The sequence below is a fragment of the Octodon degus genome, unplaced genomic scaffold, assembly GCF_000260255.1.
Source record: "Octodon degus isolate 3935 unplaced genomic scaffold, OctDeg1.0 scaffold00154, whole genome shotgun sequence".
Classification (NCBI taxonomy): domain Eukaryota; kingdom Metazoa; phylum Chordata; class Mammalia; order Rodentia; family Octodontidae; genus Octodon; species Octodon degus.
In genome coordinates, this window is record NW_004524730.1 from 5,725,825 (window position 1) to 5,732,055 (window position 6,231).

Below are 6,231 nucleotides of genomic sequence, written 5' to 3' on the forward strand. Positions count from 1 at the left end.
TTCTTTATTCTTTATTCTTATTCTTATTCTTTTTATTATTATTTAGTGTATTTGGTTGCTATAGGGTCTCACTACACAGCTTGAAGTCATACTGATCCTCCTGTTTTCAGCATCCCCAGCACTGGAATTGTAGGTGTGTGCCACTACACCCACACTCAAGTTTGCCTAAGCAGGCACTTTAGTAGCCTGAGCTATCTCACTGGCCTTTTTTTTAAATGTAATCATGGAGTTTTTATTTGTGAGGCATATTCCAATAACAACAGGAAAAGAAACTAATTTAGTATTGCATAGAAAACATCTAGACTCCTCTAAAAACTATTATGAACATAGTAAAAGTAGAAGAAATTAGAGTGAAATTTAATACTTGTGATAAAGGGAGTTTATGATAGTAGGGAACAATATTGAGTCACACTAATTACTAGCTGTGTCTGTCTCTGATACCATGGCAAGCCATAACTAATCTTCATGGCTTAAACCAGCTACTTATTTGTTTATGATTTTTTGAGTCAACAATTAAAATTCTTCCTCAGCTTGGAATTCTCCTTCAGGTGTCCATTAGGATAGCTAATTAAATTGTAGATATTTGAAGGGTCAAAGTGTGGGTAGAAAAGCCCAAAAATCGAAACTTCTCGCCGGGAAATCCAAACAAAGCTCGAGTGAAAACTATGAATCATTCAACAGAAGTTCTGTCAAATTCACAACCCCAATTTAAAGGATGAAGAAAATAGCTTCATGAAAATAGCTAAATATATGTGACCATATCCAATCCCTCATGGCTTCAGGAAGTTATATTTTCTTCCTGAACCTTGGCATGCTCATCTATAATACTGAGATAAGACTCTTTTTGAGTTAATATAAGAGAATCAGATGATGTGGGAATGTAAACCAGTAGATATATACACTAAAGATTTTTTTAAACATGTGTCACTTCCTTTCCCCCTTCAATTTCCTTAGGTTCTATTGATGTATCTTTGAGAAACACGATGTTGAAAAAATGATCTTTTTCCTTAGGAAGCTTAACATTTACTTAATTGAAGAAACTGGCTTTCAAATTATCTTTAACTGGTAAATGAGAAAATATGTAAACCAAAAGGATTGCATGTAACATCAATGTGTTTATCAATTTAATTTCTAATGCAAGTCTATGAACAGATCGTGAGTTGATGTAACCAGATATCATCAGAATATACCTGATTCTCAAAGTATATGATGTATTCTTCAATCATTCACTTCCTCATGTACTTCCATTTCAAACGTTTACTTATCTTGGGATATTTACTAGGGGCTGGAGGTAATTAGCTCAAAAAAGACTGTAATTGTAGGGAAAATTTCAAGGGCTGTAATGAGAGAATTACACTTATTATTGTAAGTCAGAGACCCTTGAACTACTCTAAAGGAAATGGTATGTTTCTCCGAATTTTATAACTTCTTACCCTCCATTGACTGTATTGGGAAATAATGCCCCTTATGATAATTAAGGGTACAGGAGGTGATAAATGGGGTGCTAATATACTAGTACAGTTATATTATGAGAGAAAATACAGAAAGAAAGGCTATCTATAGACACTGTAAGAAGGCAATCTCTTCAATCTGAGGAAGAAGACTTCAGGAGACACCAGCCTTGCAGTACCTTTGCTAGAGAAGTCTGGATTGTAGACCTGTGGAAAAAAAATAAGTGTACTTGTAATAGTTATTATGTCACTTTTCTTTTTTTCTTTTTAGTGTATTTGGTAGAGGGTCTCACTACACAGCTTGTACTCCTCGTGGTCCTCCTGTTTTCAGCCTCCCCAGTGCTAGGATTTCACGTATGCACCACCATGCCTGGGCTCAGTGATGAGCTCAGCATACCTCGGGGCAGGGCTGATGTGGCACATGGTGCCAGGGATTGAACACCCATCCCTATATTTGCACAAGTAGGCACTTAGTCTGCTGAGCTAGCTCATTGGCCCTAAATGTATTTGTTTAGGCCACATAATCTATAGTAATCATTACATCAACCCTAGTAAAATGATATCCAAATTGGCACATAGATTAAATATTGATGGAATTTATTCTGGTAAAGTTTTGTTCAATGTTTTAATAATAGGCAGAAATAAATCCAATACAATGGTAAGGCAGCTCTGTTTGATAAGAATTGCTTCACTTAGGTTACTAGGTAGGATGCTGAGGAGGTTGAACAGGTGTAACAAGGTGTTAGATTTACATCTGTCGAGATTAATGAACAATGTGCCCTCCTATGTATGACTGAGACCTGTGGATTTCTGCTAGGAGAAGAGCTGTGTGCTCCCCCTCAACTAGCAAAACAGTTTAGACTAATCTTACATGAAGCCAGAAAATAAAATAATATTTTCACTAATCTCTTTTATGGAAAAATCATGACAAAATAATAGGAGAATTGCAGTAGTGATACATTGTGTATTGTTATCTTTAAAGTAGTACAAGATGTGATCATAAAACATCTTCAATTTGTCTGAGAAGATAGCTCAGTGGCAGAAGGACCTGCCTGGCAAGTTCAACATCCTGAGTTCAATCTTTGGTACCACACAGACACACACACACACACACACACACAAATTTCTGCAGTTGATATTAGCACACATCTTCCTTTTATAAAGCTATGAGTATCTCTCTGACAATACTGATGAAGACCAACTCCATATTTAACACTCTTGTTCCCACCTTGATTTTTTCTGCCTTTCCTACAAGTCTCTTATAGCCTTTATTCTTTTGCTATAAGATTTTATTGAATTCAGGCACCATGTTACAGATTACCAAGAACAATTTCATGATGTTCATCTAGGAATCTGGTCTCACTGGCCAGCTTCTTCAACCGTTTCTAATTTTGCACATGAAATTTTATCCAAAAAATGACCTGCTTTTATTTTTTTGGCACTACTCTCATTTCATCTAAGAACATGTTTCTGATTCCCCAGCAACCTATCCACACGTTATTCTTGCTACATTCCACAACTCATAATGTTTATCTGTGTGCACATTCCCACACTGATGGCAACTATTTCAGTAAAGAAGTCTATGTGACCCTCCATACACATTAGCACAACACACACACACACACACACACACACACAAACACAAGTGCGCTGACCTATAATCACATGCCAGAACACAAATAGCAGTGCAATGAAGTGCCACATCACTGAAAGACTGTGTGGAATCACGTTTTCACTGAATCCATTTCCTCATTTATAAGGGAACAGAGGTAGAAAGTGCAGGGCTCTGCTGTCCTCAAAATCTGTGAACCTACAAATGAGACATCATATGATGTGCTTGTTAATCCATATGTACTTAGCCCCAATCTCATCTGATACATTTAAAATTATGAATATCTCTATGGGGCGGTCATAACAGGAGAAATAATTGGAGAAGACCAAAATATCTGCCAGACCCAGGTGTGTCAAAGTTAACAGTCTCACAAAGAGATCTTGTCATCTTTCCATTTCCATTCATCACCTTCAAAAGGAAGCTTGCATGACGGCTGGGAGACATAATTCACTAATTAGAATGCCCTCAGCTGGGTAATTTTCTTCTGTTCTTTCTTTGCTTATATAAAAATCTACTCAGGAGAAGCTGCTAAGAACTCAGTTCTAACTTTGAATGGCACATAACTTTCTGACCTTGAATAGGAGCTAATTGAGAGTTACACTGTTTCAGACAGCTTGTGGCAATTACTGCTTCCCGGTGTCATCTCCTTCTGACATCTGATATTTATGAAACTGAGGATCTCATAGAACCTTTGTTAATATTTATTTTGCCCAGGAAGCTTCTTAAATTTAAAAGTAACAACTACCCGAAGAACGGGTAGGCTGGAACTCGGGCTTGGGTGATAAATCTGCATCAAACCACTATAGCAAATTCATTTTAAGGGTCTTTTAGGAAAAATGAAAAGATTTTTTGAGATTTATGTCATGTTTTTAGCCTCAACTTATTCTATTTACTTTGCAAAAGTTTTAATTGTCTTTGGCCCATATTATCCACATTTTATTATAAGGATTCTAATGACTAATACAGAAGGGCATTGTAGAATAAAATGAAAGATAAATCTAACACAATTATCATGTTGCTTGCTAGATGTTTGCCAATTCATGCTCCCCCAGGAACCTATTCATAAAGTTCTTCATCATCAAAATCAATGTTAACAGTAGATGTCTTTTTTTTTTTTTTTTTTTTTTTTTTTTTGGTGGACCCGGGGATTCAACTCAGACCCTTGCGCTTGCCAGGGAAACGCTTATTCCACTGAGCCATCTCCCTTGCCCCTAGATGTCTTTACTAATATACATATTATAAAGGACTAGAGCAAAAGTCAAGAGCCACTTCACTTTTTATTACTGTTATACTAGGTTTCTAGAAGGCCCCGAAAGTCTCATAGAGTCATGGGGCAGGTCTCTAAATTTCACAATTGATTCATAATCCAATCCTGGGATCATGGGTGTGAGTCCCTCACCATCCTTGGGGCAGGTAGCCAGCGTACAAGATAAGGGAGCGAAAGATGTTTTCTGCCACGACTGTTCTCTTTTGATCTTACTGATCTTGCTGCTTTCTACTGCCATGAACTGCTGCCCTCTGTCATGAGCCACCCTGCCTTGGAGCCAGCTGAGTATGGGATGAAACTTAAATGAACTGTGAGCTAAATAAACTTTCTGCTCTTAAATTTGGGCATTGAACATTTTCAGTAAGGAGGTAAAAGTAACGAAGACAATTACTGTATTTGAATAAAATTCAAGGCATTCGGTAAATATTAAATGTGGTTTTTAAAAATTTGGATGAATAAAAACAACCAGGAATCACAAGGATGAATTACTTGCCAGTTAAGCAAGGCCAGACAAATAATGGAGATCTAGGTCTCCAAGGAGCCTGCCATGTGAGACTCAGAAAATGTGGAGCCAAAGCAGGAGACAGGTTAGGCAATTGGGCAGGGGACAGAGTAACAGATGTTCAGGAAGAAAAGAGACCACTACTCTAGCCTTTATTTGGGCTTCATCTACTACCTGTACCACTAAGATTTACTTGTGCAGTTTGAGTCCTTGTTAGGGACAGACCACATACTTCTTCTCTATTGTTTGAAGGATCATTCTTCTCCTAACCTTTGTTCTTCAGCCGGGTAGCTGACCTGCTGGCAGCAAAGATTATTCATTATTTTCTCTGCCATATTGTTCTAAGACAGAAACTAATGTATTTAATAATGCGTTTCCTCCATTTCTGTGGCCTCTTCTTCACAAATATAGGTTTACTCTTTGAGCACACAGAAAGCCCAATGCATTTTGATTAATTATACTTATTAAGTGAATGAGTAAAAATTTAGTGGATGAAGAAATACATTATAAGGAATGAAGCACTAAGGAAATGTCAATCTCTAATATTATATGGCTATTTTTTTACCATTTTTGAGCAATGTATATTTTTAAGAATATTTACATTGATTGAGTGTCTTAGGTTCATTTAAGAAACATTTGTCTACTTATTTTTTAAAGAGAATATGAAAACTAATAAAAATACATTAGCAATGACACAGAATTTCACTAAACAAAATAATAGGAATTCAACAATGCTTTTTTATATTGCATGCTGTTGTTCAAATTATCAGATACAGGCATTTGAAATTGGTAAATAAAATTATAAAAAAATTAAAAATTGGAAGGGCTATGGATATAACTGAATGGCATAAGCACCTTCCAAGAATGCACAAGATCCCAAGTTCAATCCCTGGCACTCCAAATAAATAAATAAATAATAAGAGAAAAATAAATTAAGTGTTCATGACTCCTTTCAAGAGACAGCATGAAACAGCAATTTTATCCAAGTTTTAATATATTCATATATTTTTAATACAGATAATTTATTTCCCTTATCCCATTTGTTCCTTCCTAAGTGGCATTCCTGTAATATACATTTTCCCCCTTCCCTTTACCATTTCTCTCCCTTGGTCTCCCCTTTCCATCTATCTCTTTGTCTCCTTTTATCTTTTACATTTTTTTGAGGTACTGGGATCAAACGTAGGGCCTGGCACTTGTTATTATGCCTCTGAGCTATATCCCTGGCCTTCCTTTTATGCTTTAATTTTTTTTTCGTTTGTACTTTGCCTCCCTCGAAAAAGAGATACTACATGATATTTAAGCTTGTGTGTTTGGTTTATTTCACTGAACAAAGTTTTCAGATGCACCTGTTTTCTAAATGTGGGTTGCATCATTGCATACGTGTACACACACACACACA